The following is a 26,452-nucleotide window of genomic DNA, read 5'->3' as shown; positions in this document are numbered from 1 at the left end:
CGTGCACAAACGACGCACAAACGAATCAAAATACTTTTATTCATTAACTGGGCCCTGTTTCTCGACAGGTTAGTTGCTAACTAAGTAGCAACTTAGTAAGTTGCCAAAGGGACATTGCATTGCAGCCAAGTAAGTTGCTAACTTAGTTAGCAACTAACCTGTCGAGAAACAGGGCCCTGAATTAGGGTTGCATTTGCATGTAGACTTTGTTGCCATCTAAGTTAACTTTGTTGCCATCACTATTTCTTTGTATTATTGTTCAAAACTGTATAATTAAATGTGTCAGACAAGAGATGAGAATGTCATTGGGAACAAAGTCTTCAATACAAATAAGAGCTTACTGCCCAGTGGAATCTATCAAGCAAATGATCAAATGTATTACATTGGTGGGACAAAATGTAACAAAATGTAAGACTTCTCAAGCTTGGTCAAGCTATTACATCTGAAATGCACACGTTTTTATTATGTTGGCAGGGTTATTACGTTGGTGGGAAGTTATTACATTGGTGGGTGTTACACTTCCCACCAACGTAATAATTTCCTGCCAATGTAATACTTATTACGTTGGCAGGAAGCTGTGTATTACGTTGGCAGGAGGCAAGAATTATTACGTTGGCAGGAAATTATTACGTTGGCCGGGCTATTACGTCTAAAATGCACACTTTTTTATTACGTTGGCAGGGTTATTACGTTGGTGGGAAGTTATTACGTTGGTGGGTGTTACACCCCGTCAACATCCAAATGACTCAAAAATGCTTGGAATTGTTTGTGCATGTGTGTATGGGTAAAATTAACGTTTGTGCACAAACCATTTGTATGTCACTTTGTTTGGTTTTGTCATTTTATTTATGTTAAGTCCTAAAAGTTAAATATCTTAAAGACGGTTTGTGCACAAACGCTCATTTTGCCTGCACAATCGTGCACAAACGACGCACAAACGAATCAAAATACTTTTATTCATTAACTTGGCCCTGTTTCTCGACAGGTTAGTTGCTAACTAAGTAGCAACTTAGTAAGTTGCCAATGGGACATTGCAACTTAGTTAGCAACTAACCTGTCGAGAAACAGGGCCCTGAATTAGGGTTGCATTTGCATGTAGACTTTGTTGCCATCTAAGTTAACTTTGTTGCCATCACTATTTCTTTGTATTATTGTTCAAAACTGTATAATTAAATGTGTCAGACAAGAGATGAGAATGTCATTGGGAACAAAGTCTTCAATACAAATAAGAGCTTACTGCCCAGTGGAATCTATTAAGCAAATGATCAAATGTATTACATTGGTGGGACAAAATGTAACAAAATGTAAGACTTCTCAAGCTTGGTCAAGCTATTACATCTGAAATGCACACGTTTTTATTATGTTGGCAGGGTTATTACGTTGGTGGGAAGTTATTACATTGGTGGGTGTTACACTTCCCACCAACGTAATAATTTCCTGCCAATGTAATACTTATTACGTTGGCAGGAAGCTGTGAATTACGTTGGCAGGAGGCAAGAATTATTACGTTGGCAGGAAATTATTACGTTGGCCGGGCTATTACGTCTAAAATGCACACTTTTTTATTACGTTGGCAGGGTTATTACGTTGGTGGGAAGTTATTACGTTGGTGGGTGTTACACTTCCCACCAACGTAATCATTTCCTGCCAATGTAATACTTATTACGTTGGCAGGAAGCTGTGTATTACGTTGGCAGGAAATGATTACGTTGGCCGGGCTATTACGTCTAAAATGCACACTTTTTTATTACGTTGGTGGGAAGTTATTACGTTGGTGGGTGTTACACTGGCCTCTAACCTGAAAACTGCCTGGCTTGGTAGTACCTGCCAGGGGTATGGTGTTTCTGACTATGCAATCAGGACATATTCAATAAGTGTGACGCTCATGTGCATATTCAAATTAATTTCAAAAGAAACTTGTAATACAAAAAAAGTTACTTTTTATGTATACTTTTCCTATGTAAAGTTTTACTGTGGTAAGAGTAAAGGAAAAAATTAAGCCCATTGGGTGTATTTTGGGCATATTCGATTAGTGTATAGCTCATTTGCATATTCAAATTCATTTTCAAAGAAACTTGTAATACAAAAAATGTAAATGTTCATGGGTACGTTCATTGTGTAAAGTTTTATTTTGATAGGAGTAAAGGAAAAAAATATTTTTTTGAGGTGTATTTTTGCCATGCATTATTAGCACACATCTCAGATTGATGAGAATTAAACATATTTCCTCAACTTGGATTTCTTAGGACTTTTAGTATGTTTTTCTGGACACCTCATAGAAATTATCTATGCTGAAAAAAATTCTATTACAATTAATTCCATTTTTGGCTCCAAAATGGGCTATTTTGCCTGGACTAACTGGAGCTCTGAGCATCAGTCTTCTTCAAGTAGAAAGTCGTCTCCTGTTTTAATGTTACGACAAATTCACAATGGTTTGATACAAGAAATGAAAACTTGACTGCAGTTAGAGAATTTTCCCCAGATAATTAGCATCAGTTTTTAATGAGTGTTTGTAGCCAACACAGTTTTAGGCTACAGCCTGCCTTTTCACTTTAGCTTTGACTCCGAACTTCGTTAATAGGCTATAATAAATTCGATTAGGCCTATTAACCCTTAGATGCATAAGTGGGGTCAAAAATGACCCCAGGGTTGTTTTTTTGCAGTATCTTTTTAATTTTTATCGTTTAACCTTCCATGTATTCCTCAAATAGGTTGTCTTTGACATGAGGCCATTTGGATTTGTGTCCAATTGTTATATTTTTAAAGTAATTTCATGTTTTGTATCAATACCACAGATTTGCATAGGTGGGGTCAAAAATGACCCCAAGCATTTTCTATGGAATTTCAAAGGTTAACCCTAGGAACCTTTGATTTTTATCAACTGTGACAGTCAGGTATACATCTACTGTCGATCATAACATCTCATGTCAGCAGTCTCACCATCCTGAAGGTTATTTTTACACAACAACATACATGTTAGTATCCTGGCTTTGTGACGCCAAAACCCCCTATGCAATTGATGGGATTGTGTACACTGGGAGACAGCCAGGGGAAGGAGTCAGTAAGAATCTGGGTCTCAACATCGTCAGTCAGTTGTGCTGTGGATTCAGACACACAGGTCGCAATGTCACCATAGACAACTTTTTCACCAGTGTGCCTCTTGCAGAGCTTCTCTGGGAGAAGGGTCTGACTATTGTGGAAACATTACGACAAAACAAGCCAGACATCCCTCCCGTGATGAAAGCTTCGAAGACCAGGGAGCTCTTCAGCACTGACTTTGGGTTCAATGGCAGCATGACCATGGTCAGCTACGTTGGAAAGAAGGATAAGGCTGTTCTGCTTCTCAGCACAATGCACCACAGCAAAATGGTGGATGAAAACAACCGCAAGAAAAAACAAGAGGTGATCCTCTTCTACAATCAGATGAAAGGAGGTGTAGATACTGTGGACCAGATGGTTGGCACCTACACCTGTAAACGCCAAACGCAGAGGTGGCCCTTGCTGCTGTGGTACAACCTGATTGATATTGCCACCCTGAATGCCTACTCCTTTTTCAAAGCTCAGCACCCTGAATTATATGCATCACTCACGCCCGACGGCGCTTTCTTACAGAGCTCTCACATGAGCTTGTGACGCCTTATATGAGAAGTCGACTGGAAGATAACCTATACCTACCAACCACAATCCCTGCAGCAATGGAAAGGTGTGGGGTGACAAAAGCTGCAATCCAGCCACAGGAGGGAAACAGGCAGGGCCAACAGAAGAGGAAAAGGTGTAAGATGTGCCCAAGAAACCAAGACCGCAAAGCCAGCAATAGTTGCTGGAAATGCAGCGGCCATGTGTGCAGTGCTCGCTGCCAGAAAAAGGTACTTTGTAACAGCTGCACACAGTGAGAAGAGAGTGTTAATATGTGTCTGGGCGTGCGACAGAGGGACACACAAACTCTGAAAGTTCCTGTTTTGAAAGATGATAAGAAATTAACATGTAAAATATGAAATCATTTTCGTGTTGGGATCATTTTTGGATGTTTTTTTTTAAGTTGTTTTTTGATAAAATGGTAATGAAAAGTGATAAATGAACATGTCAAACATGAATTAGTTATTTCGTTGACCATATCATAATAAAAATAATCATTTTTTTAAACAAAATGAAAGAAATTTGATATGAGAAGAAACATGCAAAATATAAAATAATTCTCGTCTTGAGATCATTTTAGGATGTTTACCTTTTTTTCGTTTCTAAACGCTGTTTTGTGATACAATGTTAATAAAAAGTGATAAATAAATATGTCCAACATGAAATAATTATTTTGCTGACAAATATATAATAAAAATCATCATATTTAACCAAAATGAAAGACATTATTTGAGTTTACAGCATAAAACGCATGCATTCTAATTGGGGTCATTTTTGACCCCGCTCATGGAAGAGTGTAGGTATTGGTAGCCCATGCATCTAAGGGTTAAAAATATATATAGCCTATAATTCGAACGACTATTTGCTTGAACATTATATTCAGATTCCGGGGCTTCTTCACGCCTGGTGAAGTTGTGAATCGTGAACTCATTAGGCATACTAGCATGTTATAAATATCCTGGCCATGGATGCATTAATCATTGCATATGTCTTTCAATGATGTCAGATAAAAAACAAATTAGTATACTGGTGCTCTATCTGCAGCCAAGAGAACTCCTGTGCCCATCAAGGTGTGCAGGATGTGACAAGGCACATAGGCAGTAAGGGGCATCAGGCCAAACAGCAGGCACTGAAGTCAACCAGCACAGGCAAAAACTTTTACCCGCCATTGACTGCAGAGATGAGTGTACAAGAGGTCAAGGTACATTTAAATGCATAAGGTTGACTAAAATAGAATAAAAAATTTCCCAATTAATACATCCAATTCTTAGCCTGGATACCAGTGTAACACCCACCAACGTAATAACTTCCCACCAACGTAATAACCCTGCCAACGTAATAAAAAAGTGTGCATTTCAGACGTAATAGCCCGGCCAACGTAATAATTTCCTGCCAACGTAATAATACTTTACCTCAACAAATTTTCATATTCAATTAAATCCAGAACCAAATGGTGATTGCCAGTTCTCTGCGTTGGCCAATCAACTTGAAAATATAGGGATTTTAAGATCAGCATCCAATGTTAGGGAAGAAATTGTGTCTAATTTACGAAACAATCCCTATACATCACATGGAAACCCTATTTCTAATTTTGTGGGGGACAACTGGGATATGTATTTGGAAAATATGCACGAACATGGGACATTTGGAGATCATATCACCCTTCAAAGAGCATCATAACTTTATAATGTGCAAATTTTGGTTGTATCTACACTTGGAGAAAATGCTTCCACCCTCATTTTACCAAGGCACACATATGATGAGAACCTACCCCTATTAATCCTTGGTCATTTTGCAGAGGGGCAGGGAGAGCATTATGTGAGCCTCGTTGGGGATACTAGGTCATATGTAAATACCATTCTGGAGGCTGACAGACACCAATTAATAATAAGTATTACGTTGGCAGGAAGCTGTGTATTACATTGGCAGGAGGCAAGAATTATTACGTTGGCAGGAAATTATTACGTTGGCCGGGCTATTACGTCTGAAATGCACACTTTTTTATTACGTTGGCAGGGTTATTACGTTGGTGGGAAGTTATTACGTTGGTGGGTGTTACATACCAGCCCAAACCCCGCCCACAAAATTTTTGGTCAGGGAGATTTGGTCTGGCTCTGGGCTAATTGGGAGAGAGTTTCATCGGTCGGATAAAACCGGACCAATCAAATTGTCAGGGCGGGCTTTATACGTTGATGGACAGATACCAACGCTTGAGTTGAATTAACCAGTAGATTCAAACTCCGACCAAGATGGCCGCCTCTCGGGTGCTTAGTGTGGAATATTTTATGTGAATTAAGCTATCTACACGACTTTTTAATGTCTACATTGACTCGGTTAGTTGTCCATGTGCAACACGAATGTTGCAGAGTATTGTTTGTCTTAACTAAAGCTCTCTAGACCATTATTGTTAGATCATTGCTAACGCGTACACAAAAAACCCATTGAAACAAACTGTACCTTGTAGCCTTAATGCTAATTAATTAACGTGAGCAGGCATATCTCAACAGACATTGACAGCGCATTCATTTTGAAAGAGGAACAGAGAAACGCGATCAAGGCATTTGTCGATTGAAAAGATGTTTTTGCCGTCCTTCCTACGGGATCAGGTAAAAGTTTAATCTATCAGAGATGGTAATACTACGTTGCTCTGATTGGTTCTAGGTATCCAATTCAGCGAATAGGCATTTTCTTTCCTGGTTCGTTGAAACACGCCCCATAATCATAGCCCAAAGGTTCGGTATCAGACTCATATTCTGACTAGAATCATGAGTATGACATCGTCAGGCTATCCAATTCTATGACTATGGCATAAATAAGACATTCATCCATGTAATGGACAAAATACTGCTCAGTAATGTACTTTTACTGTTACTGGGGGGGGGGGGCTGGTCTGTGGGCATACGGCAGGGACGGGGCTGGGTCGGGGATATGTCACTCTTGACTGGCACAAGGACTATACACAGGAAGGAAACCATGGCAGACAGGAAGTAACATAAAAGGACGAAGGGGAAACCAAGTAAAAGCACTGGTCAAAAACAGAGCACGGACCTGACAGTGGGGTTCTTAGTGGAGAAAACCCCTTGTGAACACGGGGAGAACATGCAAATTATTAGGCTAACACATCCAGCAACAACATTAACAATAACAATAGCAACACACTGTTCAGTGTTTGTCCGAAACGGAATGGAGCACAACAGCGCAGCATGCAGCAAACACGAAAAGGGCCTGCCAACAGCTAGCCAACAAAAGAAATTAAGAAAACATTGCTTTGCATTATATGTTTGTTCCAAGAAAGAACAAACACAAAGGCCTACAACCAATCATTTAGCCTAGTCCATAGGGCCAGCAGGCTGGATAAAACAAAGTAACTCCATTAGTAGAGCAGGAGACGAAGATTGGCCGCCGAGTGTAATCTGCGTAGGACAGTGTCCCTCCATTCACTCCTGAACTTCTTTGTTAAGTCCTTCTCGAAAGCTGGCATAATCAGGTTGGCCTGTGGAATGATCTTTTACCTGAAAATAGGCGCGACTGGTAATTCTTTATCACCACCTGATTGGGTTGAACAATACCCTAGTGGAAAATCCAATAGGAAGCCTACCGGTGTGAACTGGTTCCAGCTAGGTTTTTAATTTTCTACTGGTTTACCCAGTTAGTAACACCAGTAGAAACCAGTTGAAACCATTTAAATACCAATAGAGCTTTTGGACTGGGGTTGCTCACCAGTTCAATCCAGTTGAAACCAGTTGGATTTAACTGGTGTCTGCCATTTCCAGACCTGCCAACATGTACGCATTGTGCGTACCTGGCACGCATTTTGTCATCAACGTACGCTGGTACGAGTTGATGGTCTAAAAGTACGCATAACCAAAAAAATATATATATATCTTTTTTTTAAAGAACGCATAACGCTCAATAATGCATTGCCGGTTTTCAACGGGTTCAAACATCACAGTCTGTCTCGAGTCACCAATGCGTACGTAGGCAGCTGCAGCAGAGCAAGAAGCAGAAGAGGAGTTTGACCAATCACAGACCCCCTGCCGTTACTATCCCCTGTATGACCATCGAAATCAGAGAATACCGCTGTTTACGTGTCAGTTAGCGATTTTTCATTCATGAATACTTACTGATTCAAGTGGCTATGGACCATTACCACATCCCACATCACATCCAGGGCATAATCACCGGCTACTTTGGAGACATCAAGCTACAATTCCAGTCAGCCATGTTTATAACAAAATGGCAGCCAGTGGAGAAGGGAATAGTGACCGGGTGTACCATCTCTCCCATCTTGTTCGTCATGGGAATGAACCTGATCATCACTGCAGCAAGTACAAAGTCAAGAGGACCAAAGACTGCTGCAGGAAGTCAACAGCCAGTGATCAGGGCATTCATGGATGACCTTACCGTCATAACACCAACCCATGTGCAAGCAAGATGGGTCCTGGCGGAACTAGATCGTATGGCTACCTGGACGAAGATGATCTTCAAGCCCAAGAAATCAAGATGTCTGGTGATTCAAAAGGGCAAAACAACGGAGAGGTTCAAGCTGCTTGTTCAAGGGGAAGTGATCCCGAACATCCAGGGGAACCCTATTAAATGCCTTGGGAAGTGGTATGATGATTCCCTGTCAGACAAAAACAGCATCTCCAGCACCTTAAAACAAGTTGAAGAATGGTTAACCAAAATTGACAAGTCTGGCCTGCCAGGGAAATATAAGTGCTGGATCTACCAACATGGCCTACTCCAAAGACTTATGTGGCTTCTCACCATCTACGAAGTGCCAATAACATCAGTTGAAGGGATGGAGAGAAAGTTCAACAAGCACCTTCGAAGATGGTTAGGAATACCCCCGAGCTTTACATCAGTGGGGCTCTACATAAGGACGGGTCAGCTCCAGCTCCCCCTGTCCTCAGTTGTGGAGGAGTTTAAAGTTGCCAAGTGCAGACTTTCCCTCACATATAGGGACTCGGAAGACCAACTTACCAGGGAAGCAGGAATAAGAACAAGATCCGGCAGGAAGTGGGCCGCCAGCACTGCAGTTAACCAGGCGGAATCTTCTCTGAGGACCAAGGAGACCATCGGGAACCTTTGCACTGGAAGGCAGGGTCTAGGAACATCCCATTTCCAGCAGTGGTCAAAGTCCACTCCCAGGGAAAAGAGGACCATGATCCAGGATGAAGTCCGAAGCCTTGAGGAAGAAGGAAGAAGAGCTAAGTCCATCGAGCTCGCAACTCAAGGTGCCTGGACAAGGTGGAACCTTCCCAAAAGGACCATTACGTGGAGTGAGATGTGGCGGTTGGAGCCGTTCCGTATCTCCTTTATGCTCCGAGCAGTGTACGACACCCTACCGACCCCAGTCAACTTGCACAGGTGGGGAATGAGGGAGGACCCACTGTGCAGGTTGTGTGGCGGTAAAGGAACCATGGCGCACATCCTATCAGGGTGCAAAACAGCATTGACCCAGGGGAGGTATAGGTGGCGCCATGACAAGGTGTTGGCCCAGCTCGCAGACATCCTGGAGCAAGAGAGGAGGAGGAAACGTCCAGCCAAAACGAAACCGCTGTTGAGTACCATCTCCTTTGTAAAAGAGGGGCAAAGACCAGCCTTCCAAAGCCAAGCCAAGCAGAATCTCCTGCAGTCAGCCCAGGGATGGGTTTTGGAGGTCGATCTGGGGAGGAAACTCCACTTCCCAGAGGCGGTACTGTCCACAACTCTAAGACCAGACATCATCATGTGGTCCCTAGAGGGTAAGAAGATCATCCTGGTGGAACTAACAGTCCCGTGGGAAGAGAACTGTGAGGAGGCGGCAGAGAGAAAGAAAATTAAGTACCAACAACTTGTCCAAGACTGCCGGGACAAGGGGTGGACAACATGGCTGATGACAGTAGAAGTGGGTTGTCGAGGATTCCCAGCTCAGTCAGCCTGGAATCTGATGACAAGGGTTGGTCTAAGAGGCCACGTGAGAAAAACAGCTGTTCGTCGGTTGGGAGAAGCGGCAGAGAGAGCCTCCTGTTGGCTCTGGCATAAGAGAGAGGACACTAGCTGGAAGCCTGGAGGAGGGGGGCAGTGACTTGGCCAATTACTGCTGACCCGCCAACTGGAGAGTGTTGTGGGTAAGGGTCGAAACACTCTGAGAAGGTTGGGGACCACCTGACGACCCCTCCTCCAGGCCAAGGCTTCATCCATTAGAAATGGATTAGTAATAGCATCTTTGATGTATTATAAAACCTAACTCTCCCTTCCCGACCACATCTGGCCAATTCTTCAAGTGAGGACATTAAAAAAATCACTTAAAGGTAAACTAACGAGTAATGTAGAGATAAGACGTTAAAAATGTATTTAATTTTAGCCCAACGATGAAACCATGTGGTTTTCGTGTTCGCCTTCGATTTAAAATGGCAAATAAATCTAAGTGTCTTGGCTGTGTTAGAAATGGTTTGACTTTACGCTTTTTGGGTTTTTTCAAACTACTTATTTTAGACAAACTCTTGTAGTATGTTACCATGGCAGAACCACCGGATAAAATAAAAAGATCGCAAAAAATCATTGATAGTTACCGGGAGAGATGGCCATGCCTCCGTTCTTTTCAGACATCCCCACCATGCTTTCTGCACAGTGTGCAATGTCATTATTGACATAAGTCACCAAGGAGCAGGTAACGAACACCGTAAGATGCATATTATCAGAAAATCATAGGCCTATCTGTCAAGTTCATGCTACAGGTCCGCGGCAGCCTTCTACGTACAGTGTCCACACATGCTTACGCACAGCTGTTGTCATGTCACAGTGTAAAAGGCTATATGTTTCTAATAATAATAATAGGTTAATGATAATAGCAGACATCCAAAGTCCCGCATATTGATAACCACTCCCTGATGCCCGCAAATGACTTAAAATCTACCGGAATCTAGAGCGAGCGACGTGCTCCAAACCGTGTTAGCATCTGTGTAGCGCGCGCACGACAGAGAGGGAGAGGTACCTGGAGACTGTGCGTGTGTGAGGCAGTGTGCGGGTGTGCCTCAGGAGCATCCTGATTGGCCTGTTTCGGTAAGTCAACCAGTCAATTTTCAGTGTGGGCAGCCTTTTATCTCTTCTCCCGAACCGAATTAATCAGTTCAGTGTATCTAGGAACAGGGGCACCATGGCACAGGGAGAGTGCCCCCAAAAAAGTTTCATTTCATGTGCATATTATTCATGCCGGCTAGTTGCCAGGGCTACATGAAAACAACAAGCTCCTTAAACTTGTTTAAAGTTGCAATGGAATACAAATAAAAGCAGTTAACATAAATAGGATAGTATTAGCAGCATATAATACATAGTAAAAGTAATCTACATATTTTAACATAATTAACAAAGAATTGCATAGGGCTATAGCCTATAGAATGATATTATGCTTTTATAACTTTTAGGGACCACAACAGTAATACGTAGGCCTAGGGGGGGATACCTCCCTGAAATGGCTTTTTGCAGGTTGGGATGTCTGTAATAGCCTAAAAAACTCTTCCACTGACTAGAATTTAATTAAATAATAAAGAAGCAAACACAGCGCCATCATTTGGTCTTAGAAGTTGTGTAGTCCTTGTATCACATGTAATTGGGCTTGCATTCGAACATCAGACGTGGGGAGAAAAAAGAATGATGAATCATGACACTTGATAGGTATGAGGTAGGGAAAAAATACAACATGACCATTGTGTGAGAAGTTCCTAAGGAGCCTAGAGTGAAATAACATCCCAGGCTACAAATTTGTTCAAATTTGTTTGTGGTTCAGAACTGCATTATTTATTAGCTCAGAATGTCGTCGATTGGTTCAATCATGCAACAACAGCATTATAACTAATAAAATGAAGGCCACAAAATCTTGCCGCGCCGCACCGAGGTGGTACTCAAACACATTTTCCAATGTTGGCAGGTCTGCATTTCAATGGTTATTGGTCTCAATTGGTTCAGTAACTGGTCTCAACTGGTCTGGCAAACCAGAATAATGCTTTTGGACTAGGGTTGCTCAACAGTTCAATCCAGTTGATACCAGTTGGATTTAACTGGTGTCTGCCATTTCAATGGTTATTGGTCTCAATTGGTTCAGTAACTGGTCTCAACTGGTCTGGCCAACCAATTGCCAACTTTAGCCAATGTTTTGCTTTTAGTTAAATATTTCATTTTAGTTAAATGCAAGCTACTCAGGCTTTCTATGGTCGTATAGAAGTCCATTCAATGTCAGAACATTCATTAACAAACAAGAGTTACAATAGCCCATAATAGGTCAAAGTTTGGTCCTGCCAGATGATCACTAGGCTACTGAAGGAAAATGACAATTGAGTGGAAGGACTCAGACCGTCGTCCTGGACCACCTTCCATCGGCACCACATGCATCCAAATACACTCTTCAAAAACACCCTGTAGTAGGCGGTCCGTAAGGAATTAAAACAGACTGCTGTCACCTAAGGGTATAACAATAATTTATTGTGGGCTGCACAAACGAGCAAAGAAAAATAAACAAACAACAAACAAACAAATAAATCATAGTCTAGTCCTCATGCTGCTGCTGCTGCTGTCACTGGACACGGGATCATCCCCTGGAATAGAGAAGATGATCATTAGACCAGCAGAATTTTGACAGACATTCGGCTACAGTTTATCTGCGTCTCTGAGGCTATTACACTTTTAAACACACCAGACAAGGCATACGATTTTTTCCCCTTTTTTATATGACAAAAATGGGGCTGAACAATTAAGCTGAGGTGTAGGCTAGTGAGTCTATGGACGGCACGTGCATGCCTACAATTAATCGGATGTGTTCACAACTACAAATCAGTCCATTTCGCGGGTTGGTTTCCCGGGCCTAATTAATAGCCTGCATGTGCAACTTTGGGCATTCCAGGCGGACTCTAGGCAGTTGTAGACCGCCTGTACATTTCCTGGACGGGAGCAGAATTATATTTGTTTTACAGACATTTTGCCACTGCATTGAAGATGTGTACAACAGTGGATGGACAATGGAAACATACAAGGACATTTCAATTTGCCTTGGCCTATTATGTAAAAAAAAAAAAAAAAATGATGTTTACATTTTCATAAGTGAAGCAATTTTACAACGATTGATGGACAAAGGACGTCAGACTCAGACAAGTGTTTTTGGAGTAACAGAATTTTTGTTTATGAACAGAAAATCAGACACAGGGGATAATAATTAACAGGAGAAGTACTGTGAAACAGGCTGGACTAACTAAGAAGCCTAAACAAGAACAGACATACATTAGCTTCACTATACACAGTCACTCGGGAACACAAGAACACAACAGGTAACTGGATGGTAAACTAAACATAAACGTGAACTAAACACCTTAGTCTCGCTCATAAAAATTTGGGAACGTACACACATACAATTTATCTGTATGGTTTATAATTAAGCATTTATTAACAATGTCACTTGGTGATACTATCATGATTTTGTCTGTTAGTGTAACATTTCTGATATGAATGGTGTTGGGAACTTATATTTATTTGAAAAAAAAACTCCCAAGTTAAAAGTAAGAATTTTACGAATTTCTCCGAATGTGTTATTGGTCAATTGCACTATAGAGTGTTTTTTTTTATTTTTTTTATCTAATGTACTCCAGGCTGTCTATTCTTTGACCATGAAATATAGCTCTTGTGTGGACAGTCACAGATGTTACTCTGAAGCCAAGTCTGTCGAAGAGCTCCCTCTCCTCAAAATTTAATTCATAAGGGCGTCCCTGTCCTAAAACAGTTGTGCCATCAAAATTCTCTGCGACTCTCAATCTTGGGCATGATGTTAACTCAAGACAGAATTCTAAGATGGTGTTATCGATTGAATACATTTTTGAAAATACCAATAAGGTGTTCTTTAATATAAATTTGTCAACAATTTGTGTGGCTGCACCTCTTGTCCCTTGTATGGGTTTCAGGATCTCCCCATTGGCCGATTCAAAAACAAAAGCGCTGTGGGCCGAAAGAGGTCCCCAGAGCTTTACGCTCTTGGCTAGGTGGAGGAGCGAATGAACATTTGAGGTGATTTGTTCCTCGCCATACAATTCCTGGACACCACACTCAAACTCCAGTAGCATAATGTCTGCATTATTTATTTTGTGGGGATAAATGTTGGTTTAAGAAGGGTGTAAACCGCCTGTACTAATTTAGAGAATGTTTGAGAAATTTGGTGGGGAGAATTCCAAGTAAACAGGGCACGGAGTAAAACAATAGCCAACTACGCCACTCGGAGGCTTTCCAATTTTTTCTCTCTGAGAGGCTTCTTGGTAACAGGATATTTTAGGGGGACGTATTGCAATAATTATTTGGTCAATTCTCAGAGGGGGCACCTATATAACATGCTCTGCCCACAGAAGACAGCCAGAGTTCTGTTAATTGTTTGGTGACCCCTAGAAGCACAGAGTGCATGTAATCAGGAACAAAACCCCAGACAATGTTAAAATATGGCAGGTTTATGAGTGGAGACGGTCCTTTAACACCGTTCCAACTCTTGCCAGCTTTTAGGGCTTCTTCCATGTCTCTCAGCATTTGTTTTTGAGTTCTCTCTGGGCAATCCTCTTGTGTCATTGGGTATTTTCTTTGGCCCGACACATATTGGCCTGGGTGCAAACACCAGCTGCACCCAAAGTACCCATTGAACTGTGTGGTGTTCTGCATAATGGGTCTTGCCACAATGGGAGTCCACTACACAGCACAGGCCTATGAATCTAGACAGGACCCAGCCGTGACCTCTGGACATCCACTTCACCCCTACCTCTGCCAATGTTTTGACATCATCGACAAAATTGTGGAGGAAACTGGTCATCTTTGGATGCCCCTTCCCAAACCATAGGGCAGCTAGAGCCATGTGTTTTCCTCTCTCTTTTGGCGACAGCTCATTAATCAGTATATGGATTGGCCAAATTGGAAAAAGGGGAGGAATTAAAAACTGTGCAGCCATCACTGTTAAATATATAAGAAAAATGATGGTCATTATTCAGAATGTGTCCAGGGCTGGATAACTTTTTGTAAACGTCGCCATCTAATATGTCCGAAATGGAGTTATTTGTTTTTCAGTTTTTTCTGTAATTTCAAATATCTGTACCATCCAATTGTTCAAGTATACATTGTAATTGTGGAGCTAAAGGCACACTAATAAAAAAAATTGTTTTTTTAGATCATGTGTTTTGCACTTATTATTGCACTGAGGACACTCCATTTCTGTCACATCACGAGAGCCTGGTGAACCAATATGAAAGACAGAAAGTGCAGTAAAAAGGGAAATTGAGCATGTTTGATATTTTTCCAAATACTTTTTGGAATAAATGTTTCGAACTATCAAGGACATTCATTCCAAATAATAAGTTGATTAGCTGTAAAAGGTCAACAATTGCAACTCCACTAAGGGAATGTCTCATGGCAAATGATAGGACCATCAGTAGTGCTTCAGCTTTTGTTACACGGCCAGATTTAGTCAATGGTTTGTTCAAACTTGGTGTACTTCCAAATATGTGAAATGGGTCCTTTTCATATTCAGATGTATCCGGCTGTCCAAGTGCTTCTGATGCAGTATTGTCCCTGTCACTGGTACAGCCATTGACACTAGCCTAAATAGACAGAATAGACAGATGGACAGATAGTGATTTTTGTGCTGTTTCCTTCATCATCACCTTTATTGCACAACATTGTATCAACACAAACAAGGCTATTTTTGATGCAAAAGGCCATAAAAGTATACAATGAAAGTGAAGTCGTCACATTCATCTAGGCCTACCTCCGCATGGTCATCTTCTTCCTCAAACTCCTGTCAAAGACACACAGGGAAGCCATAAGTTCAATTAGTTTGACATTAACATAAGAATATTTTGAGAATTATTTTCAGAACCGCATCCCACTCTCCTTCATCCAAGTGTTCAGTGGTGACACCAGGTCAGAAAAGCATAAAAAAGCGAGAGTGTAATTGTCAACCTACATCAGATCGAGTGTTCCTGAACTCCAGGTCTTCTTGCCAACACAAGGGTGCGTCTCCCCCACGTCCCTGTGAAGCAAAAAAGTATGATTTTGGAGGTAAGATAACTCAGAATTCACACCTGATAACGTGGATATTTTGGCATGGTAGTCATGACACATGGAGGACTGTTTTTGGGGGTTAGGGTTAGACCATGGTGAGGAAATCCAGACATTCTTTGTGTTGAATTGATATTGAGTTGCCCATAAGGTAACGCCCTGTACATACGCCTACCTCCACATGGTCATCTTCTTCCTCAAACTCCTGTCGAAGACACACAGGGAAGCCTTAAGTTCAATTAGTTTGACATTAACATCAGAATATTTTGAGAATTATTTTCAGATAACGCAACAATACTGATTTTCTACTGTATACTATAGGCTACCTTGGTCTGGTCTGTACAGGTGTTGGTCTGGGTTTTTCTCCATTTCGAGTTTCTGGGAATGGAGGACTCCCCCTGTGGCTCCAAAAAGGTTTTGTATGTTCTCTTTGAGGTGATTTCTTGGATATGCCTATAAATACAAGTACAATATGAGTAAATTAACATGCCTATATTGGATGTTTATAATATGTATATAATCACACTTTTAGAAATGAAATCGATCACATACTGTAGGTCTTCAGTGACAATGCGGACTAATCTGTCTAGTGATTGTATGAAGTAGCATAGGCCACAGTACACTGAATGCCCTGGTAGTCACATAATAGTTTTTAATAATGTTGCAGATTCACTCCCATCCATAGGCGGAGTTTCACTTTTGCATCAGGGGGGGCAAAACAATTTTTTTCACACGAACATGTTCTCACTCATGTTCGCGCGCGCACACACACACACAAAGCGCATTTCGCATGATGGCACAAGTTTAGATGAGGTTCAACACCAGTTGTTACATTACAACGTTGTTGCTAGGAGTATTCATTTAAAGAAAATAGTCTTACCTAGTGCAGAAGTAAGCGTCTTTTTTTGCGTCCAGCGTAAACGTCCACAACCGTCTCAGGTGACAGCCTGGCAGTGATTTTGCGCTCGATGTGAAGCACAGCAAGGGATGAAAACCGTGCAGCTCCTGTTGTTAAGCGTAGCCAGTTGCGAATCCTTCTCATTGCAGAGAAACTCCTCTCGGAAGTGGCAGATCCAACGGGTAGAGTCAGGGCCAACTGTAGTAGATTGTATAGATTTGGGTATACACATTTTTGTCACAGTTTTTTGAAGATGTTCACTTGACACAGATCCGACAGTAGAGGCTTTAACAAGGTCCATCTCTGCCCCAACAAGGTGGGGGTTGATTTTCAGAGGCTGTGCATACTTTTGTACGAGAGGTTCAATTCCACTTTTGTCGCATCTCAACACTGCTGCACAGGCCTGTGCGAGTTCAACAGCCTCTCCCGTGAATCGTCTGTCCAGTTCGCCAATGATGGTATCCAGCACTGGGAAAAACAGGTGCTGTTGGAATCCAGGGGTCTCACTCTGGGATATTTGTACAGTATTTACATAATTGTCTTCTCTGTGGCCCAAAGTCGTTGTTATCAGGAAATTGTCGAGGAAGGTGGGGGGTTGTGTGGCCCGTTTTCTTTTCGGTAGTGGTCCAGGACCAGCAGGTGTCTGACTCTGAATGTTCGCATCCTCGGGTACGGAGACGTTGTTGTCTCGGCAGAACTGTTTCACTGATCCCCATACATCATTCCATTTGTCAGTCTGTCTCTGTGACACAAAGTGGCTTTCAGGTTGTCGGTAAGCACAGCCGCTTCGGAAAGTGCGAGACTGGAGGACTGAAGGGCTTTGTGTGTGACATGAATCACAAGCAGTATGTCTTCAAGTACAATGAGACATGTAATGAATGACAACCTGCCCATATGCTCACATAGGCCAGTGGCCTGCACTGACCACTTGTCTCCCTCATCACTCATTTCTCTCAGGCACTGTGTAATCGCAGAGTAGTGTGTTTTAACGGCATGCAGAGAACGCCACTAACATGCCCAGCGCGTCTCGCTGGGCTGTGCAATTTCTGTTGGCTTCATATCCAGCGATTTCTGGACTTCAATAAAGCGATGGTGGTTTGTCGGCTCTGCAAATACTGAGTACAGTGTGCCGATGACATTCAGTAATGTTTTGACACTGCGGTTCACCGTGCAGCAGTTCACAAGCACGAGATTCAGTTTGTGAGCCAAGCAGTGTATGTATACTGCCGTTAAAACACACTACTCTGCGATTACACAGTGCCTGAGAGAAATGAGTGATGAGGGAGACAAGTGGTCAGTGCAGGCCACTGGCCTATGTGAGCATATGGGCAGGTTGTCATTCATTACATGTCTCATTGTACTTGAAGACATACTGCTTGTGATTCATGTCACACACAAAGCCCTTCAGTCCTCCAGTCTCGCACTTTCCGAAGCGGCTGTGCTTACCGACAACCTGAAAGCGTATGGATGCGTCTCTTTAATGCGCTGCTGCACTCCAGACACTTGGCCGGACATTACAGATGCCAACGTAGCTCTGGTCAACAATTGGGATGTTTTTCAGTCCGCAGATCTCCAATCCAGTGTTTATGGCGTCCACGATCCCAGCTGCATTTCGAGATGCTGAACAATCAATAAAACTCAAGATAATTCCCACGAGACTCTGAATCGATAGCCTCCCTGTGTCCACGGAAAGACAATCCAAGTGCAGACAGCAATCTCACGATATCCACAACTTTACAAAGATAAGATCTGTTCTTCTCAACAGTAGCGTTGTGGCTCCGACAATTTGGCAGCTATCGATCCACCTCCAGATGTGCTCTGTTTGAAGTTGTCCCATTTAACCATACAGTTCTGATGGGCCAGTGAATTTGCATGTTTTTCCAGTTTGCTGCTTAGTTTTTTCCAGTCACTTACGCCCTTTCGGAACGATTCCTCCACAATGCTGTCAGTCTGGAAGTGGCGGCAGGCGAAACAGAAGACAGCATCCTTTAAAACCGAGTATTCAAGCCAACAGTACTTGTTGTAGTAGTACGTGGAGAAGGCTCGTTTAGTCTTTCCAAACAACCTTGAAGGAAAATCCGGAAGAATAGGCTGCTTAGGACAGCAGTGCTTGTCGCCTAGATCATTTGGTAGTTGCTGTGAGCTAGTGCTGCTAGGCAAGCTAACTGACCCAGACGACAGCCCAGCAAGATCCGATGGTGAGCTAGCACTAGCTGGGTTTGCCGAGCTGGTTCCAGGTGTTTCCAGGTCATCCGCATTTGTTGGTAGAATTACTGGTTCTGGTTCGACTTCTTGCCGAGTGTTGGCCGAGGTCATGGGACGTTTTAAAAAACGTTGAATATCCATTTGCAGTTTGCACTTACTTACATCAGGCTACAACTGGAATTGTTATGCTATTACATACTGGCTAGCGAGATTGACACTGAGAGCGGGAAACCAAGTAGCGGACGGAAACAGTAGTCAACGTCACTATGTCACATGATTACTGAAAAATAAATATATTACAAAAATGTGCTAGGATTCATATTCATTTCATACTACTACCATGTAATTTAATCAGAACCTTAAAATATCAGTACGTATACAGTTTTAACATTTATATTTTGCCATTTCCTTGACCGTATGTCATTACATGTTGCAGTGCCCCCCCAGAAACTCCGCCCATGCTCCCATCCCAGATGATTATTTTTTAGTGGGGTATAAAACATTAATTCACCTAAGGCCTAAAAACTATTTAATGGTATGAAATTAGATGACTTGGTTATATACAGTAGCTCTGAGTTTGGCTAGACATTCTTATTATGGTGGGTGTATGGTGTCATTAATAATAATAATAATAATCTACGGAATACCCAAACAGCATTATAGCAACATTAAGTTACACAGCATATTACATCATTGGCAGATACCGAGACTCACCTCAAAAGTAATACAGCTGTTTGACGGGAAAGTTGACTTCATCAATGAACAAGTTGATGCTGTGGTGTATCTTGATTGGCCAAACTCCCGTACTTCCAAAGATGCCCCTCCTTCCCGCCACGCTGTTCTGTTTTCATGCACGCGATCAGCTGACACTGAGCCGTCAACTTCACAAGTGACCTGCAACTGCCAAATTCTGACGCACACATTAAATCACAGCACTCTAGATACAATCTCTATTAACGTCTATTTCGTCCAGAGCCATAGCTAGTGTTATAGCCTAGTAAATAACACTAGCTATGTCTTTGGTAGCATAAATAGTACAATGTTTGCCCTGGTGAGGTATATAGCCGACAGTTGCAGGAGAATTGTGTCCTGCAGAGACATTAAAGATTTCAACGCTGAAAAGCAAATCCCCTCCAAGACGTGGTGGGTGATGTGGTCCGATGGGGCATACTATCAAGCCCAAATACTGCTCCTGTCTGGTAAGTATCAATGGACACCTGTCACTACAGTCCATGTGTATAATCAATAGACTTTATTATGTCACTATAGTTTTAGACTTTATAATGTCACTATTAGTTTACCTCTCTGATACGACGTATAGTAAAATAGAGCACTAGCATTTTAGTTGCATGTAACGTTGTAACGGTTAGTTTGGAGGCCTAGTAGACATTCGACACGCATAGCTAGCATAGAGTAGGGGTGGGTGATATGGCCAAAATCTTCTATCACGGTATGAGTAATTTTATATCACGGTATCGATTTTTCTGTAAATTTAATTAAGAAAAGGTACAAAATAACTGTAATGTGTGTCATGTGATGTCATGCGTGATAGTATTTACGTTCAGTATAAAAAACCATACGCGCATGTATGTGCCGTCATCATTTTGATTGCACTTAAGAGATGCTTCACATGTGCTGAATGAAGAGCCATTCATTGTTAAAGGCACCCAGTGCAACTTTATGTAAACATTCAATGAAAAATAAACATTCAATTTCTAGTCTTTTTTGCACGTAGTAAGTTTCAATAACTCCATACCATTACATATCGACATTCAAGGAGCAAAGATGAGACGTCGTTGTGTGGTGAGAACTGATAGAAAATCGTAAACAACAACAATCGCCGGTGGGGAGAAGCCATTTTTCCATTGACTGGAACCTGCTTTATTTATTGTAGGTTACCAAAAAATAAAGAAAATGGCGGCGATTGTTGTTGTTATCGATTTTCTATCAGTTCTCACCACACAACGAAGTCTCATCTTTGCTGCTTGAATGTCGGTATGTAATGGTATGGAGTTATTGAAACTTACTAGGTGTAAAAAAGACTAGAAATTGAATGTTTATTTTCAAGCCTCGAAAGTTGCACTGGGTGCCTTTAACATACAGCGACTAGTGAGCCCTGTTATTCGTCCCGGCGACGAACGCCACAATGTGTAGCTATTTCATTCCGTTTGTTAACCTTTCCGGGTGTCTGTATTTCCTAACCAGCAGCAGACGTAAAGGAAAGGGAATTAACCCCGAAGTTAAAAACTAGGGCTGTGAATAATTTGATTAAAAAGTTTAATCATATTAATCACAGGTTTCTGTGGATTAATCATGATTAATCACATATTACAGATATATTTTTGTGATTTTTGTTTCGGATATATAAACATTATATTTTTTATTCATAAAAAAAAAAAAAAAAACAATGGTTCTGCAATTCAGCAGTTATTAAGCAGTTATCTTCTATATGGAACATTAATATAACTTTATCCTTAACAGAATTTTTAAACAGAACATTTTTCTCTAAAGGCCCTCCTAGTTAGTCTTTCTTTAGCCAGCTGGTGAGGCAAACTAACTTGTTAACATTTTCTGGAAGTAAAGCTGACCGCTTCTTTTGCACAATGTGCCCTGCGACTGAGAACAGTCTTTCACATGGAACCGTGGATGAGGGAGTGGCTAGATATTAGCGAGCTAGTAAGCCAATCTGCTCATGGGCTCCTGAATGAGATGACCACCACTCCAAGGGGCAGTCCTCCATATCAATGCTGGGCTCTGCTCTGTACCTGTGAGGGGCTCTGTGAGAGTGCTGCACCTCTTCATCTGATTCAGAATCTGAGCCCATTACCAGAAGGCTAATTTTCTTCTTGGGTGGCCCATCTTCAGCAGCAATCTTTCAAGTGTGGTCAACACCTCTGGTCTGTCACTCTTGGGTAGGCTCTTCAGGTCTTTAAAACGTGGATCCAGCGCTGTTGCAAACTTGAGCCATTCATTGTTGGTATTTTCTTGACGGGAGGCTAGGTCTGTCTTGAATGCCGTCTTAAATTTCACCACATATGCAGGGTCATCTTCGGTGGCTTCCATTACATGGCGCAGGTGGCAGAGTGCAGGCAGTACCACAGAGCAGGAGACATAGGCCTCCCCACCCAGAATTTCAGTTACATACCTTCAGTGGAAACAAACACACACACACACACACACACACAGAGGAAGATGGAGGAGGTGAGAGAGCGTTAGATTATTTAAACAGGTACACAAATATAATTTGAATTTAATCAGTTCAACTTAATGTTACAATTGTCACATTATCATGGATTGCTAACTTGCAGGGCTCTAGAAGAGACTCCAGTCTCTGCAGTTTGTCCCATTCCTGTTGTGTCAGCATCACTAGTTTGTGGTTCTGCTTGTCCAGGGCTGCTGTCACTGAATCCTTATTGAGGAGCAGACGTTTAACCATGTCCAGCGTGTTTAGTGTTGGAACGTCTTGGATCAGTGGCTGCTGCACCTGCATGCGGTTCTCTTGCTCTGCGTTTAGCTCCGCCGTGTTTGCTGGGCTGTGCTTAAAGTGGCCGACAATTCTACGACACTTAGACAACGCATTCACAAACCCGCTGTCAGAGAGGCTCACGGTGATGCTTCTTTGCAAAATGTGAGCGATGCACGGCATGTGTTGATACGACAGTAGTCTGGCCGCGGCTACCATATTGCGTGCACTGTCTGTCCCTATAGTGGTCGTTTTCTGATCGATTGCCCAGTTGCATGCAACAGTTTGAAACTGTTCTGCACAGGCCTCTGCGAAGTGCCGCTCTTCGGTTTTCATGCACGTCAGTGCAAACGACTTTAATTCCCATTTTACGGTTATTAGATGTGCAGTTACACCTAGGTAATTTTCATTGCTCACAGAGGTCCAGTGATCCCCTGTCACCGCCACATGTTCCGCCGCAGCCAAGTCATTCTCCTTTCTGATCTTTTCAACATCATACAGCTCGTGAATTTTGGTCATGATGGTGCGTCTTTGCGGTGCTTTGACGCTCGGGTCCCCCGTTGCCACTCGCAAAACTTCTGTGACAGGGGCGGAGCCACGGGCGGGCATGGGTGGGTGTATGCCCGCCCAGATTGACCACTCACCCGCCCTAATTAGACAATGCGATAAATTCACTGATCGCAGATTGACGTATGTTTCATCACTAAAGACGCTGAACTTCCTTCCCTGATTTAACGTGAAATGAACGTCTTCACAAATGTATTTACAGTGTTTTCAATTTACAGAATTAACATTGGTTTAACAATTTATTTTTTACCACGACTGCTGTCGCAACCCAGTCTCCTAGTGGAATTGTAACCCCTCTACAAAATATCACGACCGAGAATGTAAGCGTAAGAATAGCTTGCCCTGATTGGCTGAAATAATGTAAGATGCTTACATTCTCGGCCGTGATATTTTGTAGAGGGGTTACAATTCCACTAGGAGACCGGGTTACTAGCTGTCGGCAGTCGCGGACTGCTGTTAAAGGCACAATATGCAACAGGATTAGGGTTAGGATAAGCAGTTTTACCTTAAAATAACAGCTTAAAAAAAATTGGTGCGCTACAATGACTCTTAATATGGAGAATTGCGTCCGTGCCAATGGCATAGCAGGGTCGATAGGCATATAACTGCCTTCTGTAGTTTTGCCTGCCGATGCCCGCCGACCTGACTTTGATTACCTTCTGTCGATCTAGTAAGTAGCTTATTTGCCGTCCTGCTTAGTCTTGTGTTGCACATGATTGATGTTCGACTGTGTAAGGACAGTCGTTGAGTAATTAGTTTGTCATAATGTCAAAGTCAGCACATTTCAAGAGATTTCGTTAGTTTTAGCTGCTAGCATACCTTTAGCGAATAGCTATTAATCCTTAATGCACCTTTAACTGTAGAAGGCGCAAGGGTATCTATCGTGTACAATAGGCTACACATTAAGGGTTGCTAAACGCTGTTATAATGAACACAGTACACAAATGAACACAGTATTTAATCAATGAAACTAATTTTGGTGAAACAATGAATAATGAGTAGATAGACAACATATGGAAAAACGAATGATTTGCATCTGTTGTAATGAGTGGCTTCATTGTCAAATGAACGACAGTTCGACATGATTTTGTATCTATCCCGTGTGATCATAGCCTGGATACCAGCCCAAACCCCGCTAGAATTATGAGTATGACATCGTCAGGCTAGTGTGATCATGGACGGGGCCCCCGTTTACGATTGCGCAATCTACATCCAATAATAATCTTGACAATGTATTAGAAAGTGAGAGTGTGTGTGTCTGTTGGAGCGTTTTCATTGGTCAATGCAACATTAATGTAACATTATTGCGATCTGGCCCTAACCGTTGGAGCCTACCCCGTTAGATTGTGCATTGTGATAGTGAGCAACTTAAGTATGGCTAAACAAATTTCACGTAATCGTTTTTTTTTTTTTTTTTTTTTTAAACCTCGTATTGAGAATGACTACCAGGCATTGGAGACTGCGGATCGTGGTGGAAAAACTGCAGGCTCTGAGAATGAAGAGGAACCAACGACCTCCTTTGCTCTGCCTATGCCCACTCCCTTGACTAGCTCTCTTAGTAACCTACGATCACCGTTAGATCTGTCAGCCCTGGGGGAACCTGTGACCCAGCCACAGCTACAGGCATTCCCATATTCAAAGATAGATGGGACATCCCGAAGCTTCAACAGCAAATGGTATGAGATTCACCTGGATCGAATATAGCCAGTCGAAAGACTCGTTTTTTTGTAAAGCGTGCAGACATTTCCCTGAGCAACATACTGAGGCCACTTTCACCAAGGGGTAGGGTTTCAGAAACTGGAAACGCATTGGACAGGTCTGTGACAAGCATCAGGCTAGCAAGGTGCATGCCTCTGCACTCATAAAATTACAGTCCTACAACCAAAGTCATGGCCAAGGCAGGAGTACTGTATTAAATCAAATGCACAGAGATTCCATTTCGTTCATAGAACGTAATCGACAGCACCTTAAAGTTGTGCTGGATGTCGTTATGCAGTGTGCCAAAATGGAAATACCGCTAAGAGGGCACCGAGAAACTCAGGAGGCATTAAATAAGGGAAATTTCTTGGAGCTATTCGAGTTCATATCCAAGTATGATCCAGAAATAAAAAACAGACTGGACGAACTGCCACGAAATGCCACACTAATGTCCCACCACATTCAGGACGAACTGCTTGAGGCTGCTGCTTCACTTCTGCTCAGGAGGATCAGACGAGAGTTGCATGAACAGCCTACACTGTAAACCCTGATAAGTTGAGTTTACTCAAAAAATTTGTGGAAACTGGTTGCACTTGAAATTCTTAGTAGATTAAACTTAAATTATCTTTCTTATATGAAATGCTTTCCCAATTACTATGTACTTATTATATTAAGTTTTTTAGAATGAATTCTTGAAGTGTTTAGTTCCAAAATACTATATCCTCCAATTTCAAGAAATTATATTTATTTAGTTTTTTTGTAGTAATTTGATTGAACTTTTAAACAATATAGTAATAGACTTATTTTAAGTTTCTCTTGTATTTCAAGTCAAGAATTACACACGATAAACTGTTGAGCGTTTTATTGTACATTTGCATTGATAACAAAATACACTTGTTTCAACAACCATCAACAAAACATTACCTGGGGGCCAGACAAGCAAACACATAGTTTGAAAAGTAAAAGAGGCTTAGTGTAGTATGTATGTGTGTGTTACAGGTGTAGTGTGTGAGTGCGTTCCTGTGTGTGAATGTGCGTGCGTGTGTACGGTATGTGCAAGTGTGTGTGTGTGTGTGTGTGCAAGTGTGTGTGTGTGTGTGTGTGTGTGTGTGTGCACCTGGCTGAGACAGTGTAATGAAAAAAAAACATAAAAGTGTGTGTGTGTGTGTGTGTAATAACAAATACACTCTTTTTTTCACCAAACAATCAACAAAAACACCACCTGGGGGGCAGTCAAGCAAACACATCATTATAAAAAGCAAAGACTTGGAGTAGTATGTACTGTATATGTGTGTGTAATAACAAATACACTATTTTTTTCAACAACAAACAATCAACAAAACACTACCTGGGGGGCAGGGGAGCAAACACATTATTTGAAAAGTAAAAGAAAAGGCTTGGAGTAGTAATGACAGATCAGAATCAGGGGTTTAAGTGTTTATTAGAGGAGGCAAAGGCATTGCAGTGCTGTGGAAGTTTGCCACACCTCAGGGTGACAAGACGGGCTTTGCAGGCTTTGCTTTCATGCACGCACACACATGCGCACGCACACAGAGACACACACACACTCACTCATACACACACACTACACCTGTGACAGACACACACATACATACTACACCTGTAACACACGTTGTGTGAGTGTGTGTGTCTGAGTGCGTGCGCATGTGTGCGCGTGCGTGAAAGACTTAGCAAAGCCCCCGTCTCGTCACCCTGAGGTGTGGCAAACTTCTGAAGTACTGCAATGCCTTTGCCTCCTCTAATAAACACATAAACAGCTGATTCTGATGTGTCATTATGTCATTCCATAGTGGGTTTCACCTGGCTGACAGTGTAATGAAAAATAACTGTTTACATTCTATTACAATACAAAACTGTGTGTAATAACCCTTTTGAGGGTCAATGAAGTACTTTTTAATTAAACTCTT

This window comes from Sprattus sprattus (genome assembly GCF_963457725.1).
Source record: "Sprattus sprattus genome assembly, chromosome: 2".
Taxonomy (NCBI): domain Eukaryota; kingdom Metazoa; phylum Chordata; class Actinopteri; order Clupeiformes; family Clupeidae; genus Sprattus; species Sprattus sprattus.
This window is presented reverse-complemented; position numbering follows the sequence as displayed.